General features: G+C 39.0%; 1 protein-coding gene across 4 annotated transcripts in view; it reads right to left on the reverse strand.

Annotated features, from left to right (window-relative positions):
* The window catches only part of LOC122575219 (tubulin polyglutamylase TTLL4-like), a 234,530-nt gene that overhangs the window by 203,544 nt on the left and 5,025 nt on the right, over window positions 1-25,961 (reverse strand). The window lies entirely within an intron of this gene.

Raw genomic sequence — 25,961 nt, forward strand, 5'->3', positions numbered from 1 at the left:
GTCGAGAAAATTATTGCAACTTAAACGTACCATTATCGATTTAATCTACGTACGTGACACTACTGGTCCACTCGCATTTCCTTTATATTCTTCGACATCGTCGAAAGCGACCAGTTAATCAAATATCAACACGTTCGACATTATAGTTTCATACAACCTGTTTTTAACATCGCCGAATGGTTACAGATCGTATTGCTCGATAATATTACTCGGCCTGGACATTATTTCTTTAGCCATGGAAGGCAGCAACGAAACGACAAAATGATCTGATGTATGAATAATATCTCAAGGTCTGTTAAAAGACTTGACATTCTTACTTATTGATACTTACAAAACGCTATGGCAGACGATATTCACGTTAAAACCACACCATCGTTTTCTACTAAAAAAAAAGTATTTTGTATTAGAATAATTTGCTCAAACTCAATCGACGTAGATTCTAAAAACTTTCGAGTAAAATGTAATTTTGTGTTTTTTTCGTAGAGCTTAATTTACTGATCTGTAAATAACGTAGTTTAATTACAATAACGAATGACAACTTTTCATAAAAAAAGAAATTTGAAGATATACATATATCGATCCGTAAATTACATATGAAAATATCGCAAATCAAATGAGATGACATAAAAGAGATTTCTCATAAAAGAGAAAATAGAGTTTCACTTCCTATGGTAATTTCTTTTCTTTTTTTTTTTTTTTTTTTGATGTACCAACGATAATCTGAATGAATAATCTCTCATCGCGACGCAATATTTTACCACCAATTTTTTAAAGTAACATATTTTCAGATCGATTTCTCCTTATTTACATTTAATGAGTTTTACCATGGAACGTATTTAAATTCTGGAAATTATTTAAATTACATTCTACTCCAGAAAAATTGATTTACGTTAATGCATTATAAAAATCTACGCTTGCAGAAAATTTGTACACATATATATTACTAAATTATTATTAGACTGCGGATGTTTACTTATGCACGAGAAACTTACGGATACGGAAATGCGCAGAATGCACATAAAATGCAGAAATGCGTAAAACGCCAAAGAAACTTCTGCTTAAGTTCCATTTATTTAATAGCGTTTATAAAAATATTAATTTGCATAAATATGCGCAGTCCAATTATTGATATTTACATAAAGCAATGTCGTTTCAAATTGACTTTATATCAAAGAAAAAGCGCACAGCGTCAATGTATTAACAACTTTACTCAAAATTCGTAATCGATGTTGAACATGAGAAATTGATCAAAAGTAGCTGTTGCAAGATTCTTCCAAACTCGCAACAAATGCGAACATCGAAACATCATCGAAACGAGTGGATCTCTATATTAATTAGCAGGCGAACACCAGACGTTCACGAAGAACCATGAACGTGTACCAATACCGCAAGAGCGACTGGGTACAACCTTAGTAAATATGCACGTCATTCATTTAAACGCCACGTCCGAGCGAAGCCTACAACTTCTCTATCCACTTGCATGTCTCTTTCGCTGTCGTGTCGTTTCTCTTAATCGTTGACCACTCCTTGCATCTTCTCGCCCACTTGAACAAGAGGAAGACAGGAAGATACTGGAATAAGGAAGACAGAGAGAGATTGTCGGCGAAGGAGAAAAAGGAGGATAGAGGAAAGTAAACGAGAGCCAATCTTAGCCACTCACTTTAATGGCTAAACCTACTTCATTCTTGGGACAGATTCGTGTTTAAAAAAGCAATTTTTAAAACTAGTCCGGAGTAGAAATACTAAAACGTAGCCTTTATATTTTATTTATTTATTTACTTACAAATTTTACGATATTTTATTTACGATATTAAACAGGCAATCTCGCGAACATAGTAATTTCTTTTTGGATCTCAGGCTACCAGGATGATGACACGTCGTGACATCGATTTCTCACGAATAATCGCGTAGCTGTTGCGCTTGAACTTGCGCTTGTACTTCGCGCCAACGTTTCGTAGACGCTGCAGTCTACTTGCTCGGGACAGATCTGGGTTTCTGGTTGCGAGTGCAACAGCCACGCGATTATTCCCGAAAATTCAATATCGCGACAATAATTTCTTCATTTAAAAGTTCTCCGTCTTCTCGCGCGTTGTTTTGCTTGTATTAAAAATAAATTGTATGGAAAGTGCACGTACCGGGTCTAAAGTCGATCTAATTGAATTTAATCGCTTTTATTAACTTTCAATTCCACAATTACAGAAGCATGTGGTTAAGAAACGATTCGATTAACGGGTTAAAATTGGTGCTGTGTTTTGCATTTGATACCGGAAAAGAGAAAGACAGGTCGACCGGCGAGCACGCTCGAGTGAGAGAGAAAAAATGTCTGTCGACGAAGGAGAGCAAGAAGGACAGTGGGAAAGTAAACGAGAGCCAATCTTAGCCACCCACTTAATGGCGATTCCTGGCTGCACGAGCCCACGCGTGTGCACCGACACGTGTTCACGCGTGGCCAAGTACACGCCCGCAGCATACTCCTGTTGCGACGATGCAACAGGTTTCGATGAACTTCTCGCGGCCCAATTTCCCGTGAGTCTGGTTCCGATTAGTCAACAAATTAACCGGAAGATGTCCTTTTTTTTTAAATTGTAATCTCTATAGCACGATTAAAATTCACAAAATTTTAATTCATTTTAATTTAAATTTCAGCTCGCCGCGTTACATTTTTCTTATGCGATTATAATCGCTGTAATTAACTTTTTACACGGTTACGCTGCTACTTTTCTCTTTCATTTTCCATTGAACATTCTTTCCAATGTTACACGAAGTCGAGCCACTTGAATTCAAATATATAGCTCGAATTAATCTGAGCGTGGCTATACTATCGGTGAATTGCGCAACATCCACGCCACTTAGGATTTCCCAATACGATCATTTTGATCGATGATCGTCGATTTAATTTCGGTACGTTCAACCCTCGCGAATTCATTTCATTTCGCATTTTATTTCAGCGGTTATACAACGACCGGACGAGATTAGAGATTCAAGCGAGCAACGTTCTACCCAATGACCAGCGATTAAGATTATCGAATTGGTATTCGGTAGTTGCCGCAATTAATGATCGTAATTATTGCGATTGCTTGGCCAGGTGTAATTTCGTTTTTCATGGGGTAACAACGTAACGAGGAGGAACAGGTTGCGAGGTGTTTGTCTTTTTGTTGACGAAACTTTTATGCTTACGATATTATTAGCGAAATTTTTGCAATTTAAGGTCACGGGTTACAGTATCGATAAGTAACTTTGTATGATAGTAACCATATCTGTAAGTATGATGGTAATTTGTCAATTGACTATTGACAATGGGTATTATTATCGTAGTATTAATTGCCCTAACATGTCAGTTATAATTATAATTAATATTAATGAATTGACAAGTGACAAATTGTTGCACGACTAATGTTGGCAATTTTATAATTTTTAAATAGTTGATTCAGCTGATCTGTAATTTGTAGGATCGATTGCTTTGTGAGTATCTAAGCGGCATGGAAAACAAGTTCCTATAATAAATCACGCAGCAAATTGTTAATAAGCTACTATCGTTCTTAATTGATGCACAGGAACATGTCAATTTCTCTGACGACGGAATACAAGACGCGAAATACTTCGTCATCCATCTGCAATTAAGATATGAAATTTACATTGTCACGTATAGCAACGTCGCCAAAACCTTAATTATCCACGTGATCCAGGAAAAATCAAAACAGCTTCCTATACAGCTCGAAGCTGATAAAATCTTAAACTCGAGACAACCTACTTTTACGTACGAAACTGGCCAGACATCGAGCTCGCGATTCGTTAAAAACTCGCCCAATTAACCACAAATAATTCACAGTTGCGATCAGAAGAAAATTTAACACAGAAACTTGCACGAGTATTAATAACTCTGCACTAGAAGCCTATCTTTTAACATGTTAGCGACGATCGTCTATTTCGGCATACGCATTAAGCCTATTCTCTTAAAATAGAACTACGTTTCCTAAAAAATACGACAAAATTATAACACGATACTTTCTGATCTTCCTTTCGTGCGCCGCTGTAAACGAGGTCAAACACTCTAAAACAAGTCCCATAAATTCCAACACAATCATCCAATAATCCACTAATCCACGCGGATAGAAATTGGAATTAAGCGACGAGGGGTAGCAACTTTCCCCCAGGTCTCGCGTTAACATATCGACGACAGAGAATCCTTAGGTGGAACGAAGGTAGCTGGTGTCGGAAGGGGAAAGAGAAAGAAAAAGAGAAGAAAGAAGGGAGGGAATCCAGGGCACATTCGTGTGTAATACGGCAGATGAGAGGCTGCAGGAGTCCGTGGGAAACATCCTCGGTGGTTCCTTCCTTAGGAAGGCGTGTAGGGATCCTTAGTGGTCGTGTGCACGTACACGCGAGCGCCGTGGAGGAGTTTCAGGGCAGGCCATCTGCCCGAGTCTCTCACGATTCCAGGCCAGCTGCCGATATCTTCGCATAAGCGTGCATCGTGAAAGAGCCTCCAGGCGCTAAATGCGCGCCTTGCACACTTATTCGCGACTAGGTGTGTTAAACTGCCTCTCTCGCGAACTGACGTGGACCCCGGCCTTCTCCTGATCGTTCCTCCCGTGTCGATTTTTCGTCATGTTGATGAGACCCAGCGTCTCTCCACCCCACTTATGGCTTTCGGGCTTATTCGGGATTAATGAGCGACGAGGGTTGACGATCCGGTCTCGTGTCGACCACGTGCAACGTACCCGGCTCCTCCGCAATGCATTACGGCATCTTACACCTGTATTATAGTTCCCTACGTGCGCGACGCTCGTGTGAGAGCGATTCTGGCTGTTTAATGGAACGATAATGATCGCGATCGAAATCCTGCAGACCTCGAGGAAATCGCGAGAGGTATCGAGGCTTGCGTCATTATTCGGATCATTGATTAAGTAAGAGGAGATCGCCGAGGCCGGGCAAAATAATCGTTTTTACGAGCAGAGTTGTGTACACAAGGGCGATGACATAATTAGGGAAATGGGATTTTTCGAGAGACGAAGAGAAATAATTTTCGACTTTAGAAATATTTCTAAATTGTATGTTACAATTAAAGGATTACCAGAAGAGAAACGAATTTTATTCCAAGTTCGATGAAGAGATTGTAGAATTAACGCATTGAAAAAAAAAAAAGAAATTCTATCGAATCGTGAAATCGATACATTTTTCTTAGAATTTATTTCGTAGAAACTATTGTAGGTAATTAAAAACTTGCAAATTCTGATCGCAATAAAAATTAAACGAAAGAAATTTACGAAATTTCGATATTTCATATATTTATACAGAGTGACATATGGCATACACATGCTAATACGTGTACCGAAATTGGAAGAATAACAAGTCGATAATTTCAGAGATTTGCACATGCACGTGTACCGATAAAATATTATCCCCCTTTCCACCAGGACCCTAACGATCATTCCACCCTTCAGGGACAATAAATTGCCCCTCCAATCTACAACTTTACAAGGGGTTGTTGTAAATAGATCCCTGACGAGTGTAGACGGCTACCTGTTGAATGAGCCGCGGGTGTACCGTTCCTGCCACTGGTGCATTTCTATTTTGGCTTTAATTCCTCTACCTGTACGTACCCCCTGGAATGCGACAGAGACTTTTTCGCACCATCGAATCACCAGACGAACGCAATTACACGAAATTTCCGTTATAGTCATTGTTTCCGCGGAAGAATAGCGAAGGACGTCGAAAAATGTTGTTATACGACGAAGGATGGAAGTAATTATTTTTGTGGAAGGAAAAATACAATTCCAATGATTAAAATTTATAGAGGCAAGCATTTACACTCTTACTATTCAAAACTTTAGTATTCTTAGTCTATTTTACTTTATGCTTCTAGTTTGCTATACTCGTACAACTTCCTTTAAAATAGAAACAGCATTTCGTGAATCTTTGGGTACGAAGGCTCTTTTTCAATTCCAAAGCTAACAATAACCGACCTAAGATTTTGAAATAAAGAAAATCCTTATACCAAATTCTATTTAAATGTACATTGTTATTATTACACGTTGCAATAAAAATTTATTTGTAGCGTTTCAAACTACAAGAGACGTATTTTCAAATTCAATATCGTAATAAAAGAAATAGAAAAGGAATAGGACTTTTGTGTCCTGAATTTGACGACGAATAGAATTTTCAAGTTTCGATAAAAATTATTAATTTCTATGATATGCATATTTGAAGTTTCACGATTCACCGATTGATGGTAAGACGTTCCGTTGAAATTGTGGCTTCCTTGTTCAATCTACATGCGGCTTCTTAGCACGAGCCCCCCATAAACGTAACAGGATCCCATACGGGTGTTCCTCGATCCGTTTCTTACGTGGCTACGTTCCCACACTTTCTGCCCCATTGAAACGTACCAGAAGAATTCACCCCTATACATACCACGAGGGTGGCAGCTAGAAAGCTCGGAACCCATAGAAATTAAAAGCACCCTCCCTTCGGGAAGTCTTTCAGTGGAAGCGTGCAATGCACGAGCTGGACACGAAATTCAATGAACGAACCGTTTCCGCGTTTTCTAAACTTGACCCCGATACAACGAAAATTCCGTCCCTTTTTTTTTTCTGTCTCTCTTTTCAGGGGTTGAAGGCTTCGTGTTACGAATCAAGGAAGAAAGTATTAACAGATGCGAGAATGAAATACGTTTGAACCCCGTTCGCGAGTATCAAAACAAGTAATGACTTTATACAAGATGCGATAATTAGTCAAAATTGTCAAAGAAAAAATTAATCCTTCAAAATGTAATCAAAGAATCAGGAAAAAATTCTTCAGCCTCGCCACTACGGAATATTATTTCTAACATAGCGAAGGACAGTTACAAAAATAAGAATTCTCTCCGAGGAAATTTGACATTGAAGTCTCGTTGATGGCTCTATTTGCCTCGAGTTTAGCTACGACTGAAAACAAATATTTCACAGTAAATAACTGCTCGTTGGCTCGGGAAATGTATTCACATTTATGGCTTCATTTTTTATCGGATTAATGCCATTCGTTCTTGATACACAAGACTCCACGATGGTACTACGTATCTGCCGATGAAGATGTTTCGTGTGACTCTCCTAGGCGAAACGAAACGGTATTTCTTTCCCATATCTCGACTGGAAGAACTCTTGGTAATGCCAGTTAATCATTTTCGTGGTAACCGGACATGCTTCTAACAGATATCTAGAATATTCTGACGAAGATAATTTATCTACAAAGATTGGAAACCGAAGATAAGAAATGTTAGAAACCGTTGCCTTCTTTATTCGAACGTTTTCTCTCGCTAAAATGTCAAAATATCGTTAAAACAGCTTAGAATAATTATCTTCTATCGCACGAAAAAGATCGTATTTCGTGTATAACGATGAGAGATTATACACTTGATTTTTATAATTATATATTTATGTAAAGTGTGTGTATACATCAAATATATCTACCTGCGTCTTATCTTTTCAATCATATTCGCAAAACTATGAATTGTCGTAAATATCCGCAATGATAATGAAAGTTCGAATAATCAGTTTCTTTTTATTATGTAATTTGTACTTTACAATTTTGTCCAGCTGGACATTTGGTACATTTTTCTAACTTAATCGCTAAATAACACGTGGATGGCTACCCCCAGCGGGATACCATCTTCGAGTTTGACTATTTTATTTCTTTAGCTTTTTTTTTATTATTTAATTTATACTTTACAATTTGTCCAGCTGGACATTTGGTACATTTTTCTAACTTAATCGCTAAATAACACGTGGATGGCTAACCCCAATGGGATATCGAATAATCAAAGTTGTACCGTATTTTTGAAAAGCCGATCGCGTGACTATTTTAGAGGCTTGAAAGAAGAATTTCCACGCGTTCAGCGGAAACGCGTATTCGTTAATCGTATCCTTTTGTAACAGGATCACGGTGAATACGGACGGAAGCAGTTGAACGACCGTAAAACGCACATTTCCCTACCCGTTAATCAGCCTGAAAACAGTAATATAGACAGGGAACCGGTGTCAAAGAGGGGCATTCGCCACGTATAAGTGCTTCGAAAGCATCCTAATTAGGCAATGAAAGGACGCTTTGTGATCCTCGAAAGGGACTATCTAAAAGGCGCCGATAACACATGCGTCAGAGTTTCGAAGCGAGACGAGGCGACCGGAGTTTCTTCCTTCCGAACGTTTCACACGAGGCGAACGAAGAATTATGAATGTATCTTTGTGCCGAGCCGCTCGTGAAATCACGTCTAAGCCACCATGTGGAGCACGTCGTGCGCTATCACGACAAAAGACAGACTATTAATAACGTCGTTGTACCGAGAAGCTGACGTATAATCGTCCTTTTATGCAACTTTCCACCGTATTATCCTTTTCAACCTACGAATACTTTGAAAAATCCTTCTCATTATTGCGTAGAAACCGTTTACGAATTTCTATTGCAAATTGTCGTTAGAGCGCAGATTTTTTTTTTTTCAAATTTATGTAATATTTAACGTGTCCAATTTCGTATCACTGTCGGTGTCAAACAGATAGATTTAGAAAAATTGAGTAATCAGGAAACAAACGACATTTCGCCGATGTAGATTTCCAGAAACTATGTAACTATAATAATTATTCGAATATTACTTCACCTAACGAGTAGAAGAAGAGCTTTTTAACTAGTAACGCGATCGAAATCCGATGATGATGACAAATGAAAAATCTATGAAAAATTTGTTTGTCCATAATTCGCAACTGAGGAAACATTTCACCGAGTAAATCGATCTTTATCGATCAGAACTCATCGAAGACTACACAGTATCGCGGTACCAGACACGATTAAGTACGCTGATACACTGATAATGAATGTGTGGCGACAGTGTTCGGTGAGGCCAACAAGCGGAACGCGTCGCATACCGCAAAGCAAGTTCTCGATTGCACGAAGAATAATTATTCCTCGTGTAAACGAAGTAATTAATCATATGTACCACGTGACTCTGTAATCGGTCACACGTAAACTCCGATCATGAGATTCTGATGACAGACTATATATCATACTCTGCTATTTACCAGGTTATACTTGGGCAAAATCCTGGCAATTTTGATTAATATTCGTAATATATTTTAATTAGGATCGTCGACACTTTAAAGTCTACTCTATGCTGAATTATTATTCGTCATTTAAATATACTCGTATCTAAATTCAACTAATGTTTTACGCCTCCTATTTTTATTTGGACTAGTTTTAAATGGATTTGATATTTTATATCAGATAAATTATAACAAAAACAGTGTAGATAATTTGCAATTGGAACGCTTAAAGGATATACCGGTCAATTCTATAAATTGAGGTACAGAGAACAAATGATATTTGAAAATGGAGAATTGGAGAATAGCGAAAAGCGATAAAAAAGATTGTTAAAAATGTTATTCAAGTATCGTACGTATCCATCAACAAATAGATCGATCTTTCTATCAGATAGGTATGTTTTTACAAGCTACTTTTTACAAAAGTCGTCGTAAACTAGTTTCGAACTCTGCTTCTGTATACGCGTATGTTTTGCACATATATTTAACAAGCTGCTAATCAGTTTTAATACTTAATTAAATCTGCTTGTACTTATTTCGTCGAACGAGATTACATAAGCAGATAATCATAATTACAAGCTACTTTCATGACAAACTTCCTTCCATTTCCAAATTAAGCAGATTTCATGAGTTAAAAAGTGTAAAATCCAGGTCAAGGTTGAGCTACATTCGAAATTGAAACATTCGAGAAATACGTACGGAAGAGTAGCGGACGTTTTAATAAACTACAACCAAGATAAAAAACTTTCTTTTACTTTGCACGACATCGATCAATTATTTGCTACACAGTTAGGTAAAAGGTAATTAATGCGTATACAGGATAAGAGATCTGCTACAGGTGCAAGCTCTGACCGGATACGACCAAACGTATGTGAAATCGACGAAAACAAACGCAAAAGATTTAAAAAACAATGTATTTTGTCATTGCCATCTAATGACAAAATCAGCAATTACTTGGTTGCCAACCCAATACAAAACTCGGAAAATCACGTAGCGATAAATAATCGTTTTCCATTACAAATTCCGCAATTTCTAAATTTACCGAGAAATCAAATTTTCAGAAGCAAATCAACGAAAGACACGTTGTTATTCTACTTCGCGATTCACGAATCTTGTCACACTTCAGCATTAATCGCACGCTTAATTACCAATTATTTATTCGTATCTCGGTCACCTCTCCAGTTTTATTCTTCCTACGTTCTTTATCACAACAAACGATATTTTCCTCTCATTATGCTCAATTACCTGGTCGTAAATGAATTTTGTAAGTAATTAGCAATAATTAATCCGATTCGTTTAAACATGGGCATGAGAAATACGATTGCAACTTTCACGAAAATAATGTGCACCGTTTCGTCTTCAATATTCACGCGGCAACTACGATGTTTATTATTCGAAATAAATTACCGAAACAAAAGATGTATACTTCCAGCAGGCCTAATTAATCCAAATTTACGATAACTTGGTAAATCGTTTCATTTTTAAAAATTGGGATTGGCCACTCCTTGGACGAAAGAAGAAATAACAGAAACGTAATCGGGAAGAAAATTTGTCGGCTCTTTATAATAATTTAGTTAGACGACTCCTTATATGTGCAACCATCTCCGTCTCCTCCTCTAAACAAAGATGCCTCTTCGTAACGTCATATTATTTTCTAATCAACTACGTAAAATACTAATAATAATTCCAGAGTATCGTCTTGAAGATATTAGAACTCCTGTTACAAAACATTATAGCAGATCGATAGGAATACGAGACACACAAATGGAAAAAGTGTTGTTGAAGAGAATCAACTTTATCGAAACGTGAGAACATCCTTAGAAATCAGCATTAGCACGAAAACGAAGTATGGTTAATCCAGCCATTGCTTTTCTTCCATTATTGCGCGTGCCGATCAATTCTGATTGGTCTGAAACTATTACAAAACGAATAACCTCTCGATAGAAATGAAAAGAGCGAGAAACGAAGAAAAAGAAAAATTCAACAGACCTGAGAGAACGAACTATGTTCCCGCCCGAAGGAAGTAGAAATCGCACGTGTAACAAGTACGCGAATGTGAAAGCGGAATGGCGAGCAGAAAAGGATCGAATCGGAGCATCTTAACAATTTATACGTCTCGTACGAATCAGACGCTTATGGCGGGATTGTGCCGTGTAGAATGGAGCCAGTGGCACGGCTGTTGATAAGAATCGTAAGTAGAGTATACAGGGCTGCGTGGTGGCTTTAATTTCGGTAGAAAATTGGCCGAGTTATCCGAGCAACATCGATAAGATACGCATTCATTTCATTCAATTATCGCCTCCGCTTCGGAACTTTCTTCCTGTCAGGTGGCAGCCAATTTATAAATCCCCTTAGAGAGGTTTTTCCTTGAAGACGGAGCTCGATTTCGAGAATACGAAACGAGGATTCGATCTTCGATCGATGCGCGTTTTCTTTCTCGCACCGGAAACCGCTTGTTTACGATTCTGTCCCCCATCCTCTCCGTATCTTCTCGTTTAAACGCGAATCGGTGTTTCCACGAAAACTAATTAAAGAACTCGCGGCGAAGCGAAAATTCCATTTAACCCTGACACGCTTGTGATCGAGGCCGATGCTACGAAGGAGTCGTTAATGCCCTTAACCGCTGTCATTAATTAAAGGATTGCGCGAATAAAACTGATGGAAAGCTCGTTGAAAGCATTTGTCCACCTCTTTATTGCCTTATTTTATCGTTATCGAACGGTTAACCAGCCGATAGAATGGAGATACGGTTTTGCGTAAACGTTCCGATGAAATTGTTTTGTTAACGGCAACTGTTTGCTAACGGTAGTTTGTACCTAATTGTCTTCTGTTATATTGCATCTCGCGTGTTTAGTGTTTTACAATCGATGCGTGTAGTAGTGTGACACATATGATCTTTTCGCAAAAGATCTACGAAAAATTAAGAAAAACTAGGTTGTAGTTTACAAAATGTATAGATCATGTTGGGTCGAATTAAATCGCCACGTTCGTAGCTGGAAATGAAACGTACATACTTTCGGATAGATATCGGATTATGAAGTGTTTTAAATAAAATACCAAATAGAATACAGTATCTCGTTTTTGCAAGTATTGCCTTTTTTTCTTTTTCTTCTTTCGTTCCATGTTCCAACTCTTCCATTTTCCATTTCCTTATTTTTCAGAAACAATTCTAATAAATTATAGATAACGGATACTATCTGTTCAGGTACAGTCTAGTAACCATGGTAAACATGACGGTATCTCGTATTTTTCATAACTTTCATTCGTATTTGAAAAGTATCAATCGTAATGTGAAATTCAATTGTACGACTCAGATTATTTATTTGCTATTTCCAAAGGATATTTTCAAACGATAAATAGAGTGTAAAAACGAACCATACACGCGTGTACAAGATATAAAACGTGCAGTTGCCAGATTCTCTCGTGCATACAAGAAAAGAAATATTTAAGAAACCAGAATTCCCCTCTAAAAAGATCAAGTAGACATATGTCGAAATGTAATACAATTTAGTTAGTCTGCGGACTTTTACGCAAATCTATACTTTTACGAATAGAACCGAGTAATTATAACTTCATTAGAGATTTGTTTCACCAATTAAAAATTATAAAGAATATTCTATGCATTTTTACACCTTTAAATTTCTTATAAATTGCGTAAGCATCCGCGGTCCAGTAACGATAAAAGCAGGACATATCGTAGAATGTAGAATGCACGCGGAGAAAATTTAATCGTATTGTAAATTATGCCGAGTGATATGTAAATGGGATTGATAAATAATTCTAAAAATAGACGATGCGTTTGAATATAATTCAACCATCTCACACGCAATCGTAATGCGTGGTGTTCATGGAATATACACGCGGAGAACAGTTGCATATAGAATTAATGTTTATCATCAGGCGAGTAATTTTCTACCAATTTATACGAACATTACAGACGGCAGGAACAACTTTATCGTTCGGAAGAATAAATGTACGCGTTAACCTCTCGTGAGCTCGTCGACAGAAAAATTATCGAGCACGAGACGTTATGTCGTGAAGGAAAATCGAAATCACCTAACGATCTTAATTAACTGACAAATCAACTCAACTTTAGGCAAATTACTTACAAGCCAGGACAGTACGAACGATTTCCAATGAACTTAAATTCAACTCTCGTTTCTCGAGTCCGTTCAGCTACTGGCATCGACCCAGACACGTGACACACACGCAGCATCATAATTGTTGGCCATTCATGTCGTACAAGGTGATTTCATGCAAACGAAAACTCGGTGAACATGCTAGAATTGGAAAACACGGACTGTCTCAGACTCGTATTTCGATACAAACTGTAATTGCTTGAGGAAGAAAGTGTGTTAACAAATATTTACTATATTGCTAGACACATTGAACCGATCAATCTCTAATTTTGTTTTTACATACGCGCATATTCACGTAAACAAACGGATGAAATTTGTACGCTTTATTATACGAAATATAATTTAGAAGTTTCGGTAAAATTGTTTTATCTCGATATTAAGATCGATTATTTAAAAGCCTCGTACTCTATTTAAATAACTTGCGCTATTTTATGCTATAAATAACAAGCTTGCGCTAGTTTACGATGTTACATGCATATTAATGAAATGATTAATTCTATTAATAAATATTATTACGATGAAAACAGTGCGTGTTGTTACCATCGCTTCGATAAACGATATTACAAACAAATTTTAGGCAAATTTTAGCAGAAATCGTTTAATCAGTGTTTACCAATTAACATTCGTTATAGTCGAATTTAAAACTATTGGAAGAAAGATCGAACAACTGTCTTCCTTCATCTAAAACCGAGCCTTTTTCCATCGTCTTGCTAAATATGCTATTGTAAGTCTCAAAAGTTGAGTTCGTGCACACGTGCACAAATAACATATGTTATTTACGACTGTTATTGCTCTCTCTGCTTGTTTTACATTCGTAACAGCTATCAATAAATTATATACGGACGTTTAACGAACCGACAATTATGTATCTGCCGAGTCTTCTCACGCGAAAACTTGTACGTTACTTTCTCAGATGCACGTTAATACCAACACACTGATGCGGTACCAAATTAGGAAAGCAAACCCGATAAACGCAACGTGGTTCAAAATGATAATTACGAGCGAACTGTTGCTCTCAAAGAAATGCAACATACTTTTAGGGAGTAAAAGTTTTATCAAGTGCAATCGTGTAGAAATCAAACATAACACGTAAGTCTAAACTCAAAAGTTATTGCCATCGTAATTGCCATTGCAATTATCATTTTTATACCAAACCCTTCTGCCGCTCAACTGAAGCTAATATTTCTTAAAATTCTGTATAAAAATCTCTGGCGAATACTCGAGGGAAATCGATTACCAAAAAGAGAAGATGGTAAAATTGTCGTCGAAGCATAGCTGGCATCTGTGTATGTCTTTCATACGCCGCAGTTCTACGTCTGAATTATTCGGCAATCGGAACGAAACAGACAGAATTGTTATAACCCGCGAAGAATCCACGATCTAGTTATGACAATCGCATTAGCTGCTATACCAAATAGCGATAACATCGATGCGTACGATATGAAGCGGGCAGAAAATAGAAGAATCGAGCGTCTCGACGAGACGAGATTTCTTGTAGAAAAATCCTCAAAGACAAAGGAGCAGCGCGAAGAAGAGTCGGAAAAGAGAGAGAGAGAGAGAGAGAGAGAGAGAGAGAGAGAGAGAGATCGTGTTTCGATATTCCCGCGAGTCTGACTCACCTCGTGCCAGCACGTGTTCTACCTGCCCGCCTTCGGAGGACCTCTTGGTTCTCCATATCCTCCTCCCCCTAGCCCTTCACACACGTGCTCGCGCGTGCGCGCACTATACACCGCCATACACTAAATGGACCGCCATAACCACTTATACTCGTCTCTCCCTCGTATTTACCAGTACAGAGAAACTCGCATCACGTAACCCTCCGTCTCTTTCACCCTTCGTCCCTTTCATTTTCTCTCCAAAATCATGTCATCTTTGCTTCCCATATTTCACTTATTTATTATCTACTTGTTATTTATTTCGTTTACCTGCTTGTTACCTGGCGCGTTCATTAACGCGCCAACTTTGCGAATTTCAGAAAGTACAGCGCATCGAAGCGTTGAAGTTGAAAGTTGGCATCAACATCTTCTCACTTATTGACTACATCATAGTGAGGTGTTATAAAATCCACTCGACTCAGCAATAACGACTCGAATAACGCTACCTTATGCTATTTGGCATCGTAAAATATTAGGATCATAAAATCTAAGAATGCTGTTGGACAACTGTTGTAACAATGCCGAAGATCGAACTATTACCAAGGAACGAGCAACCAAATTTATTGACCGAACTAACGGAGATTTTAACGGTGCTGTTCCAATCATTTTTCAGGTTCGATTGTACATTTTCCCAACGTTAAAACCTACCTTAAATCGATGCCAAATGTGAGAAAAATACTATGCATGGTTAGCCGCTATTTCTCAAATCAGCTTTACGTTAAATGTCTCTGCGAAGAGGAGTAAATGCTTCGCGTTCGCCAAAACGAGAACGAGATGGAAATATAAAAATTCGAGAATCACGGCAGAATTGACCGTGCGATCTTCGTCCCTGTCCCCTCTTTACCACCCCTTTCCTCTTCTCTTTCTTCTTCTTCTTCTTCCGTCAACCGGAGGAACTCTCCCTCGTGGTAATCCTGTTTCTCTCTGACCCTGTTTTTCTTCGTCCCTCTCTCCAGCTCCCCCTTTCCTCCCTCGTATACTGCGCTGTCCTTCGAGCTGCTCGTTCCTACACGAGGTTCGTCCTCGTCTATCTCATCGGTATTCGAGAGGTTCTCTCGGAGCTCGTGGGAAAATGAGGCAGGTGGTAGTTAGATCTCTGAGTCCAGAAACGAGAGATGTGCCTCTCCGCCCGGCAGCGCCATTCATTCGTACGCGTACGTTGTACGTGTGTACACGGTACACGCTTATGTGTACACGTCTACAGGCGCATACAGCCGGGGACAAAGATAAGTGGACAGGTAGTGGAAATAGTTGTATCAACGAGCTTTCGTTAAATACGACTTGTTTGTACGAAAATGAAAGTATATTAATTTCAATTAGCGGGAAGAAATTTCACCAGCACTCTAACGAGGTACGGCTATCGTGATTGCGTCGATGAAATTTCAAACGTATCTGAAAATATACATAGACGTAGCAAGATACTTATCGCAAGCATACACGAGGATCACCGAAGCATCCGAGTCTTGTAACTTCCATATACGTGTTTTAATTATGACTCGTTTTTATCCCATTTCTATTATGTCGTTCGAAGAGCTACTGCTTTCGTTTACAACAGTGCACCTTCACACAAACGTGAAACCAAGTCTGTGAAACGTCACGGTGTTTATCTCGACAGAGCAAAATGAATCGCGCGTAATTCGACAAAATAATATAAAGCAAAAGATCTTTCGCATCTATCGTTCCCGCTACCAAAACTCATTAGTTACCCAATTACTTGACACGACGGATCAGATCCGCAGACTAAGAAGCCTTTAGATTTAAACATTAGATTCAACTAGAATCGAACATACCGTAAACTCTTATAATGCAAGTTACAGTAGCACGCCAAAATAATTTACTTATAATTGTCAATGAGAATCGATTGTGAAAAGTCTACCAAATAAAAAAGAATCCCTTATAAAACGAAAGAATCTTTTCCAACAAACTGATATTTCTTTATAAACTGAACTAATTCTCCTTAGTTCTCTAAACTTATTTTTCTTTCCGACTGTATTGGGTTAGCAACTTGGGTTAGTGATTGTGGATTTTATCAATACCACCTAATGACAAGATTCACAGTCATTTAGTTGCCAACCCAATATATCGGCGTACATTATAAATGTATAGGGGACGTTTAAACAAGCAGAAATAATGTTGTAAGAAGCGAACCCTATCGATGAGAGGACGGTACATATTTTTATGCGATGGACAGAGCCAGTAGCAATTAACCGGTGCTCCTTAACGAGAGCTTCCGGCTCGATTAACAAGAAATCATGAGAGTTTCGGCGACGCCTTTTTAAGTGGCTGTCGCGCTTGTCGCTTCGTTAATAAGTCGACAAAGTACTACCTCGTGATACCAAGCGGAGGAAGGGCTGTAGGGGGATGTATACGTGTAACTGGAAACCTGAGAAATTGGGTTTCGTTCGATGAGTCAGACCGTATTTACGGTTAATCAATTTCAGATGCGAGGGACTCTTAATTGCCATATTTATTCGCAGTTATAATCGCAGCTACGTAACGCTTAAATTTTCCCAACGTTGCTGCGAGGAATTAAATTCTCGATATAACCACGTCTTTATCGTGAGAGTTGTTGCGATCGAATGCTAAACTGTCAACGAAGAAAATTGTGCAATAACGAAAGGAAATTTCATCTAATTAGCTGTTTTTAACGTTATCGACGAGTTTATTCAGCTGACGAAAGGATATGTCTTTAATCGGATCGTATACGTTCAAATCTAACGTTTCTTCTTGGTGTCAGCTTCTAAAAATTCGATAAAATTGTCACGATCATTCGCCGAATGAGACGAATTTCAAATTTTGTTCGACGAGTTTGTTGCCAATTTCACGTGGTAGTTTAGATTTAACTTTAAGCTGGGAAGATTAATTTTAAGAAGAGGAAGATTACAAGCAACGTGCTCGGTTGAAAACGATAAATTTCAAGCAATTATCGTTGATAATGAAACGATGGCATATATCTTAATGAGAAATTCAGGGGTGAGATTTCACCTTTCGCGATTTGTATAAAATTATGACTCTTATTTTCCTCCGCTTCTCTCATTTTTAAACCAAGTGGACATGTTTGTACATTGATCTCGATTGAAAAATGCGTTATTGTCACTATCGAAGAAATTATACGTAAGGAATTTATAATGGCTGCTGTTGGACTACATTCGGAACACGGTCTGCAAGCAATCGAAGTCACGAGAGAACGATAAATGCCGTCGCAAATTACGAAGAAATTAAATGGACGAAACGCACATGTAACGCAGCGTGAAACGCGACATGTGCATACGAATTTCGTTCGGTCATCGTCGACGACTTCCTTAAAGGGTCTCTCGTCTCAATTTCGAAAGAAATTATGAGAACCGTGAGTCAGCTCTGCTGGAATTTCAGGATAAGGAACGGCCGCGTCTATCAAATATACCTGCGGACATATCCGGCGTAGGTGGTCCTCGGTTACATTTCTGAAAGCTGCGTCACGGTCAACGTTAAACGGCAAAATCCATCCTAATCTGCTTGCCACGTCGAATAACCAAAAAGGATTCCTCAGATTTCTTGTCCTGATTCTTCCTTTTTAATGGCTACGTAGCTCTACGTATTCAGAATTTTTTTACACGAGAGATCTCGCTATACGAAACACGTAGCGGTAATGGCATAAACTAAAGGATATATCCCACTGACGCACACGGTGCGTCCGTATAAATGCTTACTAGACGCAATTGTTGCGATTTTGGTTTCAAAGAACGAGACAGAAAGCGACTAAAAATTGTTATTATCCAAACTTCAAGGTATCTTCAATGAAAGAGATAGATAAAGCGAATAAAGTACGAGTCAAAAGATATCGAACGTGAACAAACTCTTGACAATCTGAACTAGCCAAATAACAACAATTTAGACTGATTTTGCAAGTCTTGCTTGCTTGTATTCCACGCTATCGCAGAACTGGATTACTCTGTGCCTCTTTGATGAATAAAAATGATAAATAACTGTCACTTGTAAAACTTACTTCCGCGATAGAGTTAACACTTCTCTTATATTTTCAATACCGAACAGATTATGTATTAAACGAGCGAAACTGTAAAGTACTTAACAGTGATACATTAGTGTTCCCGAAATAAGAAACCGAAGGATTCAGATTTATAGATTTATAGCGTTAAACGGTACATTCGCAGGTAGAAAGTAGCCGAGAAGCGATTTTCTTGGAGCAATTTAGACTGGTCGGAAAGGAACAAAACTGCCTGGAGATCGTTTCCTTTTATTCCTACACTACCAGCAATTTATGCTGGTCAATGTTTGCCCGTGGGTGGAAAGAAGAAAGACGAAGATGAGAGAAGGCCTTTAATTTCCAGTGTCTCAGGCCCGTGCTCGACACAATGCGCCCTGTTCCTTTTCAGCTTCGGTGTCCTCCCCCTTGAGCGCAGACCGGCGGCTGCGTGCTATACGCGTGGGAAAACCGAGCACGTGCGCAATCTTCAGCATAAGACCCCACAATGGACGCCTTTGGGGCCCTATCGGAGCCACTTCGTGCCCCTTCTTTCAAGACGTTAGCTAGCAGTTCTCTCTCTCTCTATCGATTTTAACTCCTAACCTGACACCGACTCGTTTGCAATGCCCATCGAAATGTTCCACTTTATGGATTAAATATATTTATTTATTTGTCGGTATTATTTATTCGTGTAAATTGTATCGTGTAATTTAAACAAATTTTTCCAATTCGTATATACAAGTCATTGTATAATAACTGCATTTCACATCGAGATATTCGAGCTTATCTTTCGTACGATTCTCTAATTTTTTTTGTACAGATTTTACCGTAGAATTTTTCACGCGCATCTTTTGTATTCGTCCACCTTCGACATCGTCTTCTGCGTGGTTTTGCAATTTTTTGCACGGGACGTTTCTGTGTTTCGAAATATTTAATTTAAAGATTCTCTGCGAAAAATCGATACTCATCGCTTGAAATCGATATTCTCGACATAAAGTTTCTCTGACATGGCGAGAAACGTTGATCAGATGCTTGCAAATCAGCTTGAATGGATGAAACGCGTAACGATACGACACGCAAAAATTCTCAACAACCGAGCATCGGATGTCTGATATGATCAATAAGCAATTCTACCTCGCTATTATGCGATGACTCGACGCACGTGCTGAAGTCCTCAAACAACTCGTTAAAATCACATTCAGTCCGTACACTCTCGCACAATGGTAATTCGATTCATGTTCTTCATGTTATTTTACGTTTGATATTTTCTTATGAAATATTCCTGAATTTGAATGCGTAAACATTTGCCCGTCATTCATCTGACAGAAACAAAATAATAATTCTACTTAGTATCTGTCCAAGTCTGGCAATTTATTATTTAAACATAAAACTCTCTTTCTATTCCTATTCAATTCACAACAAAATATATATCTTTCATAAAAAAAAAAAACACCGCAGACGACCAAATTTTCCAAAAAATAGAATGAAATTTTGCTGCTCAAGGATGCCGAGTTCCAAGTAAACAAGGAGTATCCTGTTGCGCGATTAGTATTATTTCGATGGGGGAAAAAAATGAAGAGGTGGAAGGTCGGAGGAAGCTAGGCGATTCAGGTTTTACCGGAAGATCCTGCGGAAGCGGAGCGAGGTCACCGTGCGTACACGGAAGTGATGACGTGTGTCGGGAGCGGGTATTGCGAGCACGTGCCACGAGGTAGCATTCGATTAAAAAAGGGGAAGGGCAGAAAAGGCCATTTAAATAGGGCGAAGTGCACACGGTGTGTGCACACGCCGCCAGGTGAACTCGACATTCCGTGAGAATGCTCTCACTTCTCCTTCTTTTTTTCTCCTCTTGTTGTTCTTCGTGGTTACTCGGAGCGAACAGTAGGTCAGAAGGTCCGCCGTGTTTGCGTCAGGAGATGCTAACGGCACAGCATGCAAATTTTACCTCTTCTAAACACGAACAGCCCGGCAAACGAGCGTGTTTCGCTCAAAAGAATTTCGACAATTCCTTTCATCCAGTGATCCTGACGAGCGAATTTTGATCATTGTTTCACCGTACGGTAAAAATATCGATTCGATTTTCTTCAAGACAAATGAATTCACGTTTTGAACGCAAGAAAGAGAACCCCGGTTTCTGTGGAACAAAGCAACCTCTCCAAGTTTAGGTCTTTATGACTCTTCGAGCTGTAATGGTAATATACAAACCTACGACGCCAACAACAAGCGGTAGACCTTCACGTACACACATTAATTTTCATCCGCAAATTTACAGTCCTCTTGGGACTCGGGTCTTATTGAACGTCAGGTTAATACACGGCAATACAATTAGAAACAGTAACGAAACGACCGGGTCACGTGGTAATTGGATAATCCCAGGCTAAATTCTCCAACACTTGGTTACAGGCCACTTAATACCATGACAATAGAATAGGGTACCTATAATAACAACAATCCATCATAATAGTAAACACGTTCCAGATGTATCCTCTTTGCTCGTGCAAATACAGAGGACCCGAAGAAACTTCGAACGAATGCTTAATTAATCTTGAAAATACACGACTGTGGATTTTCCTCAACTTTGTCGAAAATATGAGATTCCATAAATATCAGCCATCTGTTATTTACCTACGTACACAAAAGCCGTTATAATTTCCTATTAAACTTCAATTTTCATCGATTTAAATAATAAATAATACTCTCACGATCAACGACATCGAATTAGGTAACATTGAATCACGAGGGGGAGGGGGAGGGGGGAAGAACTATCATAAGGAACAGTAACAAGTATACAATCGTTATCCGTGGGGATAGCCCCTATGAAAACCCCTCAGATATTAGCTAACCGGAAATCGACGCGTGCGAACCGATGTCACAGGGGTTGATATTCGAGATAGAAAAGAAGGGGATCACGATTTCGTTGGCACGAGCCAAGCGACTGGCGACATATGTTCACCAACAGCTGATGTACTTGCTAATAAGTCTCTCTCTCTCTCTCTCTCTCTCTCTCTCTCTCTCTTCCTCTTACATGTCGTCGGAATAAATGATAACCGCGAGCATGCACGGAACATGGGAAATTTCATGGCTGTGAGAAAACTTGTTAACGCCGCACGTGTTCCGTGATCCGAAACGATACGTTTTACTTGGAAAGTTTTACTCTGTATGCGTGACAATGATACACAAAGTAAAAGAATATCCTACTTTTTATTAAAGAATCGATCGAGCAAATTTATTATCATTTATTCGACTAACTAACTAAATTTTTGCAAACGTAAATATAATATAAGTTAAATCGCTAATTCTAAATATACTTATTTATAAATCAGGGTTAGTACTCCGCTTTTCGAAAAATAGAAGCTAAAAATGGACCTTCTCCGATACTATTTCTATTCTATTTTTCTAGAATTTTTCCATTCGCTTCGTATCTCTGCATTTTCTGCGTTTCTCTGTTTCTCTGCTTTCTAAACTAAAAAGTAAGAACACCGTCGTTTTCGATAAAAAGAAAGTAAGTTAAAAATGGATAATTTTATTTATAGCTCGACGAAAGTATCGCGCGAAATACGCACGAAATATGGAAATATTGGAAACGTTGCGATCGCTTCATATTAACGAAACGTAATCTATGTATTCGTAATCGTATGTATTCTAACGAAAATAAATTAAACATACGGACATAAAGGATAGGTTACATCGTGAATATATTGATTGCACTTGCGTACTCTGTTACGCATAATATGTGTATATCTGGTTGGATGACTGACGTAAGTCCTACACGAGTTCAGCACGTGCGGTCATCGTCTAGAAGCTATTGTATAATGCGCGTAATCCTCCACGTGGATTAATCGAGACGTTGAATTAACTTTGTATTATTCGCCGACGCAGTTGGAACTTCTCTACCCACCCGAATCGTGCAAAAACAACGAACAATGAACTATGAACGGCACGTGAGAGGAAGCTGACTTGAAATCGAGTCGGCACGTGGCCGTATTAAGTTTGTTTCACCGATTGGCATCGTTCTAATGGACTGTTGTCGTTGATCGCGGTAATCCACATGGGACAGATATCATTAACAATAGTTGTACGATCCTACGATCGATAGCTGGACGTATTTTATTTTCCCATTCTTTTTTTTCTTTTTTAATAAATATTCCAACAGATTTCGCGTTAATTAGAAATTTATTTTCAAACGTATGAGAAACATAAGAGAAGCGACACTTCGTTATTCAATTGAACAGCGAAAAACGAGCATTACGTAAATTCGAAAATTTGTTTCCAGACATAGAGAGGGGACAAGGCTACATTTTACAAAGTATAATCGTCCTCGTAGCAGCAGAGACATTAAAAATAATCGTCGATTAGAAAACGTACTTCGACCGCTCGCTAATCTGTCGCGAAATTATTTGAAATTTTGCATCGATGAAAAACAGGAAAAACGGAAGGTGCTGAATACATTGAAATATAAAATGATCGTGGGAGAGCCTATTACTTAGTTCGTTCGCTTTTATCCTCGCGATTAATTTAAAAACGAAACGAGAAAGTGAAAAGAGTGGCAAATGACCGCGCATGCTTCAGGTCGCAACGACTGCACTTGCGATAACGGTAGCCCCGTTTTGGAATGCGAGAAATGCACCGCATTCATTCGTTTCGATTCGTCAGTGTCGTCTCGATTTCGTGCGACTGTCGTTTCTCGAACGTTAACCAGAACAATCCACTAGGTTTCAATAGGCGGCTACGGCTTTTCGCCGTTCAATCGCATAATCTTTGCTGCTTTATTACACCGGCAATGTGATCGGTATGAAACAGCCCTAAGACTTCGATCAACATTTTTCATTATCACTTTTTGCGCTCTCAGGGAAACCAATCAACGTATACTGTTACACGCGGAGATTTCATTTACCGGGTGGTTAAATTATAAATTGCAATCTTACAAACGAGATGGGTAACTTTATACAGATTCGAGGTAGCAGCGACACATCGAGTAATGATAATTTGTTTCGATCAATTTAACCGATGCATTCGTCTTCGCTAGTTGTCAAGTCGACTTATTTAAATCGATTAATTTTTCTCGCCGATAATTAGACGATATAAATATACAGGTGTAATTTATGCGAGTTAAAAATCGTCTCAAATTTTGAAAGATTATTTATCAACGTGCAGCTCTTGCGATTAGTATTACAAGAGACAAGACACGCTATCAGTATGATTTCATTACCATTAATCACCAGCTATGAATTATTTATTGTAATTCTTTACGACGACTGGGAAAAGCTTCGTCATCTTTTATCTGTCTTGTCGTTTACGACAAAAAGTAATGCAACATCGTATCTCATCGTATGTGCTTTATTTAAATGAAAATATCCTGCATAGAAAATTTGACCTCCTCGCCAGCTACACTCCAATTACAAAGAGTCCTCGATATCGTCAATTCGAAGTACGCCAAGTGAGAATTGCGTCGCAGAGTATCGCGAAACGCGCGCAAAGTATAAACTCTCCGTTTAAATGGAAATTCAAACGCAACTGACCATTGCCTACATACTTATATACGTAGAACCGCAAAACGTTAACCATTGCCCGAAGCACCAGCAGCTAATTGGAATCCGCGGATGCGAGCGACAAGGGAATGAAGCAGGTAAAAGGCTGCTGGACATCCGCGGAACAAAGAATAAGAGAAAGAAGAGACCGAGGAGTTTCGCGTTATCTCGGCATCGCGTAAGTTCTACGGAGGTGCCGGCGTCGTTAGGGACACGTGCAATTGGCTGGCTGAAGGGAGTAGCGAGGAAAGAAAGAAAGAAAAAAGAGAGGAAGCCGAGGAAGGTATGGACACGAAGACCAAGAAGAAGAAGAAAAGAAGGAAGAAGAAGAAGAAGAAGAAGAAGAAGAAGAAGAAGAAGACGAAGGATGCCTCGTAAAATCGCAGTAGCAAGAAGAAGGTGGTCGGACGAGGGAGAACCGAGACAGGAGAAGAAGGATGGAACTAACGTGCGTAATTATTCGGTGCGAACGATGTTTAAGTGCCCCACTGGCGGAGAAATAAGCGTGGTAGTTGGCAGAAAGAGCCGAGACGAGGAGGGAAAAGATGGGAGAAAGAGGCGAAAAAAAGAATAATTGAAGGAATGGCCACGCAAACCGAGAAGGATAGAGAAAGATTGGAGGGGGGTACGAAGTGTATAATTCAGCAAAAGCCTGGACGAAATTAGTATCTGGAAGTGCTTGCAGCAAGCGGCAGGATGTACACGTGAGGCACGCCGAGTTATTCATTCCGGACGATGACTATCCAAAGCGAAGGACGATTTTACGATCGTCTTCGCGAAATTAAACCTCGGCCCGAACAAATCCACCCGAGGGCTACTTTCGACCAATTTTCGACGGCGATCAATTGGCCAAACTGAAAATCTGTAATCTTTTCGTTCGTGCGCGGCTTTAAATCGAGCCGTATACATAGGTACATACGTTGACGCATGAAAATCACTTCTGCGAGCGTGGCGTCGCGTGTAATTGCACCGCCGACAGAGAAATTCTCGAGATCGATAAACGAAAGATTGTTCCGAGAATCGAAGAATGACACGCACATTCGTAACTCATTTGTATAATTTTCAAATAATCTTACGGAAAGGGATTCCGGTTTTGTAACTGTGATCATTCGACGAAATGCTGAAACTAACGATACACACAGCCTTGGCCTTATAGTCGATAGCGGTCAATTAAAAAATACTGCGTAAATAGAAAATCGTTACACTGCAGAAATTAGATCATTTCGTCGGCATAATATCATTTGTCGTTGAAAATTGCCTGTAGTCTCGATCGATGAATGAAATATTCGCTTAAACAGATCGATCTCTCACGCTTTTCTATTATCCGCCAATTCAGTTTGGTCCAAACGTGATAGAATATCGCGAGATTTATCCGTGCGCTGAGAACAAAACTGATCGCTCTTCTTCTCCTTTGTGTCAAGCGTTTAATATCAAGAAACGATAATGACTTTGTAAGCATATCGTTAAAAACACATTTTCAGTGCTTGCGGTTCCTGCAAACGAAAAACGGAAAAAAACAAGCAGAGTACCGTTCCTTTGCAAGTGTTCTTCGAATAATGATTGCGCGAGGAAAAATACGATTACGGTTTCCTAAATAAGTGAATATAAAT

The sequence above is a fragment of the Bombus pyrosoma genome, linkage group LG14 (genome assembly GCF_014825855.1).
Source record: "Bombus pyrosoma isolate SC7728 linkage group LG14, ASM1482585v1, whole genome shotgun sequence".
Taxonomy (NCBI): Eukaryota; Metazoa; Arthropoda; class Insecta; order Hymenoptera; family Apidae; genus Bombus; species Bombus pyrosoma.